This window comes from Petromyzon marinus, chromosome 75, assembly GCF_048934315.1.
Source record: "Petromyzon marinus isolate PM22_M1 ecotype Great Lakes invasive population chromosome 75, UKy_Petmar_22M1.pri1.0, whole genome shotgun sequence".
Taxonomy (NCBI): Eukaryota; Metazoa; Chordata; class Hyperoartia; order Petromyzontiformes; family Petromyzontidae; genus Petromyzon; species Petromyzon marinus.
Window position 1 is genome coordinate 6,283,261 of NC_133741.1, and position 15,930 is coordinate 6,299,190.

At 56.1% G+C, this 15,930-nt stretch overlaps 1 long non-coding RNA gene across 1 annotated transcript in view; it reads left to right on the plus strand.

The window, feature by feature from the left end:
• The first annotated feature begins 7,940 nt into the window (after positions 1 to 7,940).
• LOC142907156 (uncharacterized) overlaps positions 7,941 to 15,930 on the plus strand; it is a 35,796-nt gene continuing 27,806 nt past the window's right edge. Inside the window, exon 1 of the long non-coding RNA XR_012930848.1 lies at positions 7,941 to 8,472. This is a non-coding gene — a long non-coding RNA (uncharacterized LOC142907156). The remainder of the gene's footprint in view (positions 8,473 to 15,930) is intronic.

Sequence of the window (15,930 nt, forward strand, 5' to 3'; positions counted from 1 at the left end):
CTACACTCCACTCACTCCACCCACTAAACTCCACCCACTACACTCCACCCACTCAAATCCACTCCACCCACTACAACACCCACTCCACCCACTCCACCCAGTCCACCCATTACACTCCACCCACTCCACCCACTACACTCCACCCACTCCACTCACTCCACCCACTCCACTCCACGCACTCCACCCATTCCACACACTAAACTCCACTCCACCAACTCCACTCTACCCACTCCACCCACTCCACCCACTCCACCCACTCCACTCCACCCACTACACTCCACCACTCTACCCACTCCACCCACTACACTCCACCCACTCCCACCCACTCCACCCACTAAACTCCACCCACTCCACTCACTCCACCCACTCCACCCACTCTACTCCACTCCACCCACTCCACTCCACCCACTCCACCCACTCACTCCACCCACTCCACCCACTCCACCCACCCACTCCACCCACTCCACCCACTCCACTCACCCACTCCACCCACTACACACTACCCACTCCACTCCACCCACTCCACCCACTACACGCCACCCACTCCACCCACTCCACTCCACCCACTACACTCCACCCACTCCACCACTCCACCCACTACACTCCACCCACTACACTCCACCCACTACACTCCACCCCACCCACTCCACCCACTACACTCTACCCACTGCACTCCACCCCACTCCACCCACCCACCTCCACCCATTCCACACACTAAACTCCACTCCACCAACTCCACTCTACCCACGCCACCCACTCCACCCACTCCACTCCACCCACTCCACCCACTCCACCCACCCACCCACCCACTCCACCCACTCCACCAACTCCACTCCACCCAGTCCACCCCACTACACTCCACCCACTCCACCCACTCCACCCACTACACTCCACCCACTGCACTCCACCCACTCTACCCACTCCACCCACTACACTCCACCCACTCCACCCACTCCACTCCACCCACTCCACCCACTCCACCCACTCCACCAACTCCACTCCACCCAGTCCACCCACTACACTCCACCCACTCCACCCACTCCACCCACTACACTCCACCCACTGCACTCCACCCACTCTACCCACTCCACCCACTACACTCCACCCACTCCACCCACTCCACCCACTACACTCCACCCACTCCACCCACTCCACCCACTACACTCTACCCACTCCACTCCACCCACTCCACCCACTCCACTCCCACCCACTACACTCCACCCACTCTACCCACTCCACCGACTACACTCCACTCACTCCACCCACTCCACCCACTCTACTCCACTCACTCCACCCACTCCACCCACTCACTTCACCCCACTCCACCCACTCCACCCACCCACTCCACCCACTCCACCCACTCCACTCCACCCACTCAACCCACTCCACCCACTACATTCCACCCACTCCACCCACTACACTCCACCCACTCCACTCCACCCACTCCACCCACTCCACTACACTCCACTCACTCCACCTCCACCCACTCCACCCACTCCACTCACTACCCTCCACCAACTCCACTCCACTCCACCCACTACACTCCACCCACTACACCCACTACACCCACTACACTCCACCCACTACACTCCACCCACTCTACCCACTACACTCCACTCACTCCACTCCACCCACTACACTCCACCCACTCCACCCACTACTCTCCACCCACTACACTCCACCCACTACACTCCAGCCACTCCACCCACTACACTCCACCCACTCCACCCACTCCACTCCACCCACTCCACCCACTCCACCCACTCCACCAACTCCACTCCACCCAGTCCACCCACTACACTCCACCCACTCCACCCACTCCACCCCACTACACTCCACCCACTGCACTCCACCCACTCTACCCACTCCACCCACTACACTCCACCCACTCCACCCACTCCACCCACTACACTCCACCCACTCCACCCACTCCACCCACTACACTCTACCCACTCCACTCCACCCACTCCACCCACTCCACTCCACCCACTACACTCCACCCACTCTACCCACTCCACCGACTACACTCCACTCACTCCACCCACTCCACCCACTCTACTCCACTCACTCCACCCACTCCACCCACTCACTTCACCCACTCCACCCACTCCACCCACCCACTCCACCACTCCACCCACTTCACTCCACCCACTCAACCCACTCCACCCACTACACTCCACCCACTACATTCCACCCACTCCACCCACTACACTCCACCCACTCCACTCCACCCACTCCACCCACTCCACTACACTCCACTCACTCCACCACTCCACCCACTCCACCCACTCCACTCACTACCCTCCACCAACTCCACTCCACTGCACCCACTACACTCCACCCACTACACCCACTACACCCACTACACTCCACCCACTACACTCCACCCACTCTACCCACTACACTCCACTCACTCCACTCCACCCACTACACTCCACCCACTCCACCCACTACACTCCACCCACTACACTCCACCCACTACACTCCAGCCACTCCACCCACTACACTCCACTCACTCCACCCACTAAACTCCACCCACTACACTCCACTCACTCAAATCCACTCCACCCACTACAACACCCACTCCACCCACTCCACCCAGTCCACCCATTACACTCCACCCACTCCACCCACTACACTCCACCCACTCCACTCACTCCACCCACTCCACTCCACGCACTCCACCCATTCCACACACTAAACTCCACTCCACCAACTCCACTCTACCCACTCCACCCACTCCACCCACTCCACTCCACCCACTACACTCCACCCACTCTACCCACTCCACCCACTACACTCCACCCACTCCACCCACTCCACCCACTAAACTCCACCCACTCCACTCACTCCACCCACTCCACCCACTCTACTCCACTCCACCCACTCCACTCCACCCACTCCACCCACTCACTCCACCCACTCCACCCACTCCACCCACCCACTCCACCCACTCCACCCACCTCCCACTCAACCCACTCCACCCATTAACACACCCACTCCACTCCACCCATTCCACCCACTACACCCACCACTCCACCCACCCTCCCACCCACTACACTCCACCCACTCCACCCACTCCACCCACTACACTCCACCCACTACACTCCACCCACTACACTCCACCCACTCCACCCACTCCACCCACTACACTCTACCCACTACACTCCACCCACTCCACCCACCCACTCCACCCATTCCACACACTAAACTCCACTCCACCAACTCCACTCTACCCACGCCACCCACTCCACCCACTCCACTCCACCCACTCCACCCACTCCACCCACCCACCCACTCCACCAACTCCACTCCACCCAGTCCACCCACTACACTCCACCCACTCCACCCACTCCACCCACTACACTCCACCCACTGCACTCCACCCACTCTATCCACTCCACCCACTACACTCCACCCACTCCACCCACTCCACTCCACCCACTCCACCCACTCCACCCACCCACTCCACCCACTCCACCAACTCCACTCCACCCAGTCCACCCACTACACTCCACCCACTCCACCCACTCCACCCACTACACTCCACCCACTGCACTCCACCCACTCTACCCACTCCACCCACTACACTCCACCCACTCCACCCACTCCACCCACTACACTCCACCCACTCCACCCACTCCACCCACTACACTCTACCCACTCCACTCCACCCACTCCACCCACTCCACTCCACCCACTACACTCCACCCACTCTACCCACTCCACCGACTACACTCCACTCACTCCACCCACTCCACCCACTCTACTCCACTCACTCCACCCACTCCACCCACTCACTTCACCCACTCCACCCACTCCACCCACCCACTCCACCCACTCCACCCACTCCACTCCACCCACTCAACCCACTCCACCCACTACACTCCACCCACTCCACTCCACCCACTCCACCCACTACACTCCACCCACTCCACTCCACCCACTCCACCCACTACACTCCACCCACTACACTCCACCCACTCCACCCACCCACTCCACCCATGTTCACACACTAAACTCCACTCCACCAACTCCACTCTACCCACGCCCACCCACTCCCACCCACTCCACCCACTCCACCCACGCCACCCACTCCACCCAATACACTGCACCCACTCCACCCACCCACTCCACCCACTCCACCCACCCACTCCACCCACTCCACCCACTCCACTCCACCCAGTCCACCCACTAAACTCCACCCACTCCACCCACTACACTCCACCAACTCCACCCACTACACTCCACCCACTCCACCCATTCCACTCACTCCACTCCACCCACTCCACCCACTCCACTCCACCAATTCCACCCACTCCACCAACTCCACTCTACTCCACCCACTACACTCCACCCACTCCACCCACTAAACTCCACCCACTCCACTCCACTCCTCCACCAACTCCACTCCACCACTCCACTCCACTCCACCCACTCCACCCACTAAACTCCACCAACTCCACCCACTACACTCCACCCACTCCCCCAACTCCACTCCACCACTCCACTCCACTCCACTTCACCCACTCCACCCACTCCACTCCACCCACTCCACCCACTACACTCCACCCACGCCACCCACTAAACTCCACCCACTCCACCAACTCCACTCCACCACTCCACTCCACTTCACCCACTCCACCCACTCCACTCCACCCACTCCACTCACTCCACCCACTCCACCCACTCCACCCACTACACTCCACCCACTCCACCAACTACACTCCACCCACTCCACCCACTACACTCCACCCACTCCACCCACTACACTCCACCCACTCCACCCACTACACTCCACCCAGTCCACCCACTACACTCCACCCACTCCACCCACCCACCACCCACCACTCCCTCCACCCACTGCACTCCACCCACTCCACCCACTCCACCCACTACACTCCACCCACTCCACCCACTCCACCCACTACACTCTACCCACTCCACTCCACCCACTCCACCCACTCCACTCCACCCACTACATCCACCCACTCTACCCACTCCACCGACTACACTCCACTCACTCCACCCACTCCACCCACTCTACTCCACTCACTCCACCCACTCCACCCACTCACTTCACCACCCACCCACTCCACCCACCCACTCCACCCACTCCACCCACTCCACTCCACCCACTCAACCCACTCCACCCACTACACTCCACCCACTCCACCCACTACACTCCACCCACTCCACTCCACCCACTCCACCCACTACACTCCACCCACTACACTCCACCCCACTCCACCCACCCACTCCACCCATTTCACACACTAAACTCCACTCCACCAACTCCATCTACCCACGCCACCCACTCCACCCACTCCACCCACTCCACCCACGCCACCCACTCCACCCACTACACTGCACCCACTCCACTCCACCCACTCCACCCACTCCACCCACCCACTCCACCCACTCCACCCACTCCACTCCACCCAGTCCACCCACTAAATTCCACCCACTCCACCCACTACACTCCACCAACTCCACCCACTACACTCCACCCACTCCACCCATTCCACTCACTCCACTCCACCCACTCCACCCACTCCACTCCACCAATTCCACCCACTCCACCAACTCCACTCTACTCCACCCACTACACTCCACCCACTCCACCCACTAAACTCCCACCCACTCCCTCCACTCACTCCACCAACTCCACTCCACCACTCCACTCCACTCCACTCCACCCACTCCACCCACTAAACTCCACCAACCCACCCACTACACTCCACCCACTCCACCAACTCCACTCCACCACTCCACTCCACTCCACTTCACCCACTCCACCCACTCCACTCCACCCACTCCACCCACTACACTCCACCCACGCCACCCACTTATCTCCACCCACTCCACCACCCACCCACCACCCCACCCACTTCACCCACTCCACCCACTCCACTCCACCCACTCCACTCACTCCACCCACTCCACCCACTCCACCCACTACACTCCACCCCCACTCCACCCACTACACTCCACCCACTCCACCCACTACACTCCACCCACTCCACTCACCCACCCACTCCACTCACTCCCACTCCACCCACTCCACCCACTACACTCCACCCACTCCACTCCACCCACTCCACCCACTAAAACTCCACCAACTCCACCCACTACACCTCCACCCACTCCACCAACTCCCACTCCACCCCCACTCCCACCTCCACTTCACCCACTCCACCCACTCCACTCCACCCACTCCACCCACTACACTCCACCCACGCCACCCACTAAACTCCACCCACTCCACCACCCACTCCACCACTCCACTCCACTCCACTTCACCCACTCCACCCACTCCACTCCACCCACTCCACCACCCCCACCCACTCCACCCCACTCCACCCACTACACTCCACCCACTCCACCCACTACACTCCACCCACTCCACCCACTACACTCCACCCACTCCACCCACTACACCCACCCACTCCACCCACTACACTCCCACCCAGTCCACCCACTACACTCCACCCACTCCACCCACTCCACCCACTACACTCCACCCACTGCACTCCACCCACTCCACCCACTCCACCCACTACACTCCACCCACTCCCACCCACTCCACCCACTACACTCTACCCACTCCACTCCACCCACTCCCACCCACTCCACCCACCCACTACACTCCACCCACTCTACCCACTCCACCGACTACACCCACTCACTCCACCCACTCCACCCACTCTACTCCACTCACTCCACCCACTCCACCCACTCACTTCACCCACTCCACCCACTCCACCCACCCACTCCACCCACTCCACCCACTCCACTCCACCCACTCAACCCACTCCACCCACTACACTCCACCCACTCCACCCACTCCACCCACTACACTCCACCCACTCCACTCCACCCACTCCACCCACTACACTCCACCCACTACACCCACCCACTCCACCCACCCACTCCCACCCATTTCACACACTAAACTCCACTCCACCAACTCCACTCTACCCACGCCACCCACTCCACCCACTCCACCCACTCCACCCACTCCACCCACTCCACCCACAACACTGCACCCACCCACCCACCCACTCCACCCACTCCCACCCACCCACTCCACCCACTCCACCCACTCCACTCCACCCAGTCCACCCACTAAACTCCACCCACTCCACCCACTACACTCCACCAACTCCACCCACTACACTCCACCCACTCCACCCATTCCACTCACTCCACTCCACCCACTCCACCCACTCCACTCCACCAATTCCACCCACTCCACCAACTCCACTCTACTCCACCCACTACACTCCACCCACTCCACCCACTAAACTCCACCCACTCCACTCCACTCACTCCACCAACTCCACTCCACCACTCCACTCCACTCCACCCACTCCACCCACTAAACTCCACCAACTCCACCCACTACACTCCACCCACTCCACCAACTCCACTCCACCACTCCACTCCACTCCACTTCACCCACTCCACCCACTCCACTCCACCCACTCCACCCACTACACTCCACCCACGCCACCCACTTATCTCCACCCACTCCACCAACTCCACTCCACCACTCCACTCCACTTCACCCACTCCACCCACTCCACTCCACCCACTCCACTCACTCCACCCACTCCACCCACTCCACCCACTACACTCCACCCACTCCACCCACTACACTCCACCCACTCCACCCACTACACTCCACCCACTCCACTCACTCCACCCACTCCACTCACTCCACTCCACCCACTCCACCCACTACACTCCACCCACTCCACTCCACCCACTCCACCCACTCCACTCCACCCACTCCACCACTCCACTCCACTCCACCCACTAAATTCCTCTCCACCCACTCCACCCACTCCACTTCACCCACTCCACCCACTCCACTCCACCCACTCCACTCACTCCACCCACTCCACCCACTCCACCACTACACTCCACCCACTCCACCCACTACACTCCACCCACTCCACCCACTACACTCCACCCACTCCACTCACTCCACCCACTCCACTCACTCCACTCCACCCACTCCACCCACTACACTCCACCCACTCCACCCACTCCACCGACTCCACCAACTCCACTCCACCAACTCCACTCCACTCCACCCACTCCACCCACTCCACCCACTCCACTTCACCCACTCCACCCACTCCACTCCACCAATTCCACCCACTCCACCAACTCCACTCCACTCCACCAATTCCACCCACTCCACCAACTCCACTACACTCCACCCACTACACTTCACCCACTCCACCCACTCCACTCCACCCACTCCACCCCCCCCCCCCCGCTCTCTCGACCCTTAGTCCACCTTCCGCCGATGGAGCTTCCTCGCCAAGGCTGTGGTCGTCCTCCTCCTCGCGGCGGGGTTAAGGGTCACATCCCGGGAGTCCACCTCGCCCCCAGAGGTCACCCACGGAGGTCAGGTGGACGTCGCCCACAGCCAGGCAACTCCACCCGAGACGCCCGGTCGTGAGTCCACCCTGTCACTGGGATGTGTCTCTCTCTGTGTGTCTCTGTGTGTCTCTGTGTCTCTGTGTGTGTGTCTGTGTGTCTCTGTGTGTGTCTCTGTGTGTGTGTCTCTGTGTGTGTGTGTCACTGTGTCTCTGTGTGTGTGTCTCTGTGTGTCTCTGTGTCTCTGTGTGTGTGTCTGTGTGTCTCTGTTTGTGTGTCTGTGTGTGTCTGTGTCTCTGTGTGTGTCTCTGTGTGTGTGTGTCTGTGTGTGTGTGTCTGTGTGTGTGTGTGTCACTGTGTGTGTGTCTCTGTGTGTCACTGTGTGTGTCTCTGTGTCTCTGTGTGTGTGTGTCTGTGTGTCTCTGTGTGTGTCTCTGTGTGTGTGTCTGTGTGTCTCTGTTTGTGTCTCTGTGTGTGTCTGTGTCTCTGTGTGTGTCACTGTGTGTGTGTCTCTGTGTGTCACTGTGTGTGTCTCTGTGTCTCTGTGTGTGTGTGTCTGTGTGTCTCTGTGTGTGTCTCTGTGTGTGTGTCTGTGTGTCTCTATGTGTGTCTCTGTGTGTGTGTGTGTGTCACTGTGTGTGTGTGTGTCTCTGTGTGTGTGTCTGTGTGTCACTGTGTGTGTCTCTGTGTGTGTCTGTGTCTCTGTGTCTCTGTGTGTCTCTGTGTCTCTGTATGTCACTGGGATGTGTCTCTCTCTGTGTGTGTCTCTGTGTGTCTCTGTGTGTGTCTCTGTGTGTGTGTGTCACTGTGTGTGTGTGTCTCTCTCTGTGTGTGTGTCTGTGTGTCACTGTGTGTGTCTGTGTGTGTGTGTGTGTGTGTCACTGTGTGTGTGTGTCACTGGGATGTGTGTCTCTGTGTGTCACTGTGTGTGTCTCTGTGTGTGTCTCTCTATGTGTGTGTCTGTGTGTCTCTGTGTGTGTCTCTGTGTCTCTGTGTGTGTCTCTGTGTGTGTGTGTGTGTCTCTGTGTGTGTGTCTGTGTGTCTCTGTGTGTGTGTGTCTCTGTGTCTCTGTGTGTGTCTCTGTGTGTGTGTCTCTCTCTGTGTGTGTGTCTGTGTGTCACTGTGGGTGTCTCTGTGTGTGTGTGTCTCTGTGTGTCATTGTGTGTGTCTCTGTGTGTGTGTGTCTGTGTGTGTCTCTCTGTGTGTGTCTCTGTGTGTCTCTGTGTGTCTGTGTGTGTGTGTGTCTCTGTGTGTCTCTGTGTGTGTGTCACTGTGTGTGTGTCTCTCTGTGTGTCTCTCTGTGTGTGTCTGTGTCTCTGTGTGTGTGTCACTGTGTGTGTGTGTCTGTGTGTGTCTCTCTCTGTGTGTGTGTCTGTGTGTCTCTGTGTGTGTGCCTGTGTGTCTCTGTGTGTCTCTGTGTGTGTGTGTGTCGGTGTGTGTCTCATTGTGTGTCACTGTGTGTCACTGTGTGTCTCTGTGTGTGTGTGTGTCACTGTGTGTGTGTCTGTGTGTGTATCTCTCTGTGTGTGTTTCTGTGTGTGTCTCTGTGTGTCTCTGTGTCTCTCTGTGTGTCTCTGTGTGTCTCTGTGTGTCTCTCTCTGTGTGTGTGTCTCTCTCTGTGTGTCACTGGGATGTCTTTCTCTCTGTGTGTCACTGTGTGTCACTGTGTCTCTGTGTCTCTGTGTGTGACTGTGTGTGTCTCTGTGTCTCTGTGTGTGCCTCTGTGTGTGTGTGTCACTGTGTGTGTGTGTGTGTCTGTGTGTGTCTCTCTCTGTGTGTCTCTGTGTGTGTGTCTCTCTGTGTGTCTGTGTGTGTGTGTCTGTGTGTGTCACTTTGTGTGTGTGTCTGTGTGTGTCTCTCTGTGTGTCACTGTGTGTGTCTCTGTGTGTGTGTGTGTCACTGTGTGTGTGTCTGTGTGTCTCTCTGTGTGTGTGTCTGTGTGTCACTGTGTGTCTCTGTGTGTGTGTGTCACTGTGTGTGTGTGTCTGTGTGTCTCTCTGTGTGTCTCTGTGTGTGTGTGTCTGTGTGTCTCTGTGTGTGTGTCTGTGTGTCTCAGTGTCTGTGTGTGTGTGTGTCTCTGTGTGTCACTGTGTGTGTCTCTGTGTGTGTGTCTGTGTGTGTGTGTGTCTCTCTGTGTGTGTCTCTGTGTGTCTCTGTGTGTCTCTGTGTGTGTGTGTGTGTATGTGTGTGTCTCTCTGTGTGTCACTGGGATGTGTCTCTTTGTGTGTCACTGTGCGTCACTGTGTGTGTCCCTGTGTGTGTGTCTCTGTGTGTGTCTCTGTGTGTGTGTCTGTGTGTCTCTGTGTGTCTCTCTGTGTGTGTGTCCCTGGGATGTCTCTGGGATGTGTCTCTCTCTCATCAGCGGGACTGTGTGTCTCTGTGTGTCTATGTGTGTCTCTGTGTGTCTCTCTCTCTCTGTGTCTCTCTTTGTGTCTCTCTCTGTGTGTGTCTCTGGGATGTGTCTCTCTCTCATCAGCGGGACTGTGTGTCTCTGTGTGTCTATGTGTGTCTCTGGGATGTGTCTCTCTCTGTGTGTCTCTGGGATGTCTCTGGGATGTGTCTCTCTCTGTGTGTCCCTGGGATGTCTCTGGGATGTGTCTCTCTCTCTGTGTCTCTCTCTCTGTGTCTCTCTCGCTGTGTGTCTCTGGGATGTGTCTCTCTCTGTATGTCTCTCTCTGTGTGTCTCTCTGTGTGTCTCTCTGTGTGTCTCTCTCTGTGTGTCTCTGGGATGTGTCTCTCTCTGTGTGTGTCTCTCTCTCTGTGTCTCTCTCTGTGTGTCTCTGGGATGTGTCTCTCTCTCTGTGTCTCTCTCTGCGTGTCTCTCTCTGTGTCTCTCTCTGTGTGTCTCTGGGATGTCTCTGTGTGTCTCTCTCTGTGTGTCTCTGTGTCTCTCTCTCTGTGTGTCTCTGTGTGTCTCTCTCTGTGTGTCTCTGGGATGTGTCTCTCTCTGTCTGTCTCTCTGTGTGTGTCTCTCTCTTTGTCTCTCTCTCTCTGTGTCTCTGGGATGTCTCTGGGATGTATCTCTTTCTGTGTGTCTCTCTCTGTGTGTCTCTCTCTGTGTCTCTCTCTCTGTGTGTCTCTCTCTGTGTGTCTCTGGGATGTCTCTCTGTGTGTCTCTCTCTGTGTGTCTCTGGGATGTGTCTCTCTCTGTGTGTCTCTGTGTGTCTCTGGGATGTGTCCCTCTCTCTGTGTCTCTGGGATGTGTCTCTCTGTGTGTCTCTCTGTGTGTCTCTCTGTGTGTGTCTCTCTCCGTGTGTCTCTCTCTGTGTGTCTCTGGGATGTGTCTCACTCTGTGTCTCTCTGTGTGTCTCTCTCTGTGTGTCTCTCTGTGTGTCTCTCTCTGTGTGTCTCTCTCTGTGTCTCTCTGTGTGTCTCTGGGATGTGTCCCTCTCTGCGTGTGTCTCTGTGTGTCTCTGTGTGTGTCTCTCTCTCTGTGTCTCTGAGTGTCTCTCTCTGTGTGTCTCTGAGATGTGTCTCTCTCAGTGTGTGTCTCTCTCTGTGTGTCTCTGTGTGTCTCTGGGATGTGTCTCTCTGTGTGTCTCTGGGATGTGTCTCTCTCTGTCTCTCTCTGTGTCTCTGGGATGTGTCTCTGGGATGTGTCTCTCTCTGTGTGTCTCAGGGATGTGTCTCTCTCTGTGTCTCTGGGATGTGTCTCTGGGATGTGCCTCTCTCTGTGTGTCTCTGGGATGTGTCTCTCTCTGTGTGTCTCTCTCTGTGTCTCTCTCTGTGTGTCTCTGTGTTTCTCTGTGTGTCTCTTGGATATGTCTCTCTCTGTGTGTCTCTGTGTGTCTCTGTGTGTCACTGGGATGTGTCTCTCTCTGTGTGTCTCTGTGTGTCTCTCTCTGTGTGTCTTTGTGTGTCTCTGGGATGTGTCTCTCTCTGTGTGTCTCTGTTTGTCCCTGTGTGTCACTGGGATGTGTCTCTCTCTGTGTGTCTCTGGGATGTGTCTCTCTCTGTGTGTCTCTCTCTGTGTGTCTCTCTCTGTGTGTCTCTGTGTGTCTCTGTGTGTCTCTGGGATGTCTCTCTCTCTCTGTGTCTCTCTCTGTGTGTCTCTGTATGTGTCTCTCTCTGTGTCTCTCTCTCTGTGTCTGGGATGTGTCTCTCTCTGTGTCTCTCTCTGTGTCTCTCTCTCTCTGTGTCTCTGTGTGTCTCTCTCTCTGTGTGTCTGGGATATGTGTCTCTCTCTGTGTCTCTCTCTCTCTGTATGTCTCTCTCTCTCTGTGTCTCTGTGTGTCTCTCTCTGTGTGTCTGGGATGTGTCTCTCTCTGTGTGTCTGGGATGTGTCTCTCTCTGTGTGTCCCTGGGATGTCTCTGGGATGTGTCTCTCTCTCTGTGTCTCTCTCTCTGTGTCTCTCTCGCTGTGTGTCTCTGGGATGTGTCTCTCTCTGTGTGTCTCTCTCTGTGTCTCTCTCTGTGTGTCTCTGTGTTTCTCTGTGTGTCTCTTGGATATGTCTCTCTCTGTGTGTCTCTGTGTGTCTCTGTGTGTCACTGGGATGTGTCTCTCTCTGTGTGTCTCTGTGTGTCTCTCTCTGTGTGTCTTTGTGTGTCTCTGGGATGTGTCTCTCTCTGTGTGTCTCTGTTTGTCCCTGTGTGTCACTGGGATGTGTCTCTCTCTGTGTGTCTCTGGGATGTGTCTCTCTCTGTGTGTCTCTCTCTGTGTGTCTCTCTCTGTGTGTCTCTGTGTGTCTCTGTGTGTCTCTGGGGTGTCTCTCTCTCTCTGTGTCTCTCTCTGTGTGTCTCTGTATGTGTCTCTCTCTGTGTCTCTCTCTCTGTGTCTGGGATGTGTCTCTCTCTGTGTCTCTCTCTGTGTCTCTCTCTCTCTGTGTCTCTGTGTGTCTCTCTCTCTGTGTGTCTGGGATATGTGTCTCTCTCTGTGTCTCTCTCTCTGTATGTCTCTCTCTCTGTGTCTCTGTGTGTCTCTCTCTGTGTGTCTGGGATGTGTCTCTCTCTGTGTGTCTGGGATGTGTCTCTCTCTGTGTGTCCCTGGGATGTCTCTGGGATGTGTCTCTCTCTCTGTGTCTCTCTCTCTGTGTCTCTCTCGCTGTGTGTCTCTGGGATGTGTCTCTCTCTGTATGTCTCTCTCTTTGTGTCTCTCTGTGTGTCTCTCTGTGTGTCTCTCTCTGTGTGTCTCTCTCTGTGTGTCTCTGGGATGTGTCTCTCTGTGTGTGTGTCTCTCTCTCTGTCTCTCTCTGTGTGTCTCTGGGATGTGTCTCTCTCTCTGTGTCTCTCTCTGCGTGTCTCTCTCTGTGTCTCTCTCTGTGTGTCTCTGGGATGTCTCTGTGTGTCTCTCTCTGTGTGTCTCTGTGTCTCTCTCTCTCTGTGTGTCTCTGTGTGTCTCTCTCTGTGTGTCTCTGGGATGTGTCTCTCTCTGTCTGTCTCTCTGTGTGTGTCTCTCTCTTTGTCTCTCTCTCTGTGTCTCTGGGATGTCTCTGGGATGTATCTCTTTCTGTGTGTCTCTCTCTGTGTGTCTCTCTCTGTGTCTCTCTCTCTGTGTGTCTCTCTCTGTGTGTCTCTGGGATGTCTCTCCGTGTGTCTCTCTCTGTGTCTCTGGGATGTATCTCTCTGTGTGTCTCTGGGATGTGTCTCTCTCTGTGTGTCTCTGTGTGTCTCTGGGATGTGTCCCTCTCTCTGTGTCTCTGGGATGTGTCTCTCTGTGTGTGTCTCTCTCTGTGTGTCTCTCTCTGTGTCTCTCTCTCTGTGTCTCTGGGATGTGTCTCTCTGTGTGTCTCTCTGTGTGTCTCTCTGTGTGTGTCTCTCTCTGTGGGTCTCTCTCTGTGTGTCTGTGGGATGTGTCTCTCTCTGTGTCTCTCAGTGTGTCTCTCTCTGTGTGTCTCTCTGTGTGTCTCTCTCTGTGTGTCTCTCTCTGTGTCTCTCTGTGTGTCTCTGGGATGTGTCCCTCTCTGCGTGTGTCTCTGTGTGTCTCTGTGTGTGTCTCTCTCTCTGTGTCTCTGACTGTCTCTCTCTGTGTGTCTCTGAGATGTGTCTCTCTCAGTGTGTGTCTCTCTGTATGTGTCTCTGTGTGTCTCTGGGATGTGTCTCTCTGTGTGTCTCTGGGATGTGTCTCTCTCTGTCTCTCTCTGTGTCTCTGGGATGTGTCTCTCTCTGTGTTTCTCTGGGATCTGTCTCTCTCTGTGTGTCTCTGTGTGTCCCTGTGTGTCACTGGGATGTGTCTCTCTCTGTGTGTCTCTGGGATGTGTCTCTCTCTGTGTGTCTCTCTCTGTGTGTCTCTCTTTGTGTGTCTCTGTGTGTCTTTGTGTGTCTCTGGGATCTGTCTCTCTCTGTGTGTCTCTGTGTGTCACTGGGATGTGTCTCTCTCTGTGTGTCTCTGTGTGTCTCTGTGTGTCTCTCTCTGTGTGTCTCTGGGATGTCTCTCTCTCTCTGTGTGTCTCTCTCTGTGTCTCTCTCTCTCTCTGTGTGTCTCTCTCTGTGTGTCTCTGTGTGTGTCTCTCTCTCTGTGTGTCTCTCTGTGTCTCTCTCTGTGTGTCTCTGGGATGTCTCTCTCTCTGTGTGTCTCTCTCTGTGTGTCTCTGTGTGTGTCTCTCTCTCTGTGTGTCTCTCTCTCTCTGTGTCTGGGATGTGTCTCTCTCTCTCTGTGTCTCTCTCTGTGTCTCTCTCTCTCTCTGTGTCTCTGTGTGTGTCTCTCTCTGTGTGTCTGGGATGTGTGTCTCTCTCTGTGTGTCTCTCTCTGTATGTCTCTCTCTCTGTGTCTCTGTGTGTCTCTCTCTGTGTGTCTGGGATGTGTCTCTCTCTGTGTGTCTCTGTGTGTCTCTGGGATGTGTCTCTTTCTCTGTGTGTCTCTGGGATGTCTCTGGGATGTGTCTCTCTCTGTGTGTGTCTCTCTGTGTCACTGGGATGTGTCTCTCTCTGTGTGTCTCTGTGTGTCTCTCTCTGTGTGTCTCTCTCTGTGTCTCTCTCTGTGTGTCTCTGGCATGTGTCTCTCTCTGTGTGTCTCTCTCTCTGTGTGTCTCTCTCTGTGTGTCTCTCTCTGTGTGTCTCTCTTTGTGTGTCTCTGGGATATGTCTCTCTCTGTGTGTCTCTCTCTGTGTGTCTCTCTCTGTGTCTCTCTCTGTGTGTCTCTCTGTGTGTCTCTCTCTGTGTGTCTCTGGGATGTGTCTCTGGGATGTGTCTCTCTCTCTCTGTGTCTCTGTGTCTCTCTCTCTGTGTGTCTCTGTGTGTGTCTCTCTCTGTGTGTCTCTGGGATGTGTCTCTCTCTGTGTGTCTATCTCTGTGTCTCTCTCTGTGTGTCTCTCTGTGTGTGTGTCTCTCTGTGTGTCTCTGGGATGTGTCTCTCTCTGTGTGTCTCTCTCTGTGTGTCTCTGTGTGTCTCTGGGATGTCTCTCTCTCTGTGTCTCTGTGTGTCACTGGGATGTGTCTATCTCTGTGTGTCTCTCTCTGTGTGTCTCTCTCTGTGTCTCTCTCTGTGTGTCTCTCTCTGTGTGTCTCTCTCTGTGTGTCTCTCTCTGTGTGTCTCTCTCTGTGTGACTCTCTCTGTGTGTCTCTGGGATGTGTCTCTCTCTGTGTGTCTCTCTCTGTGTG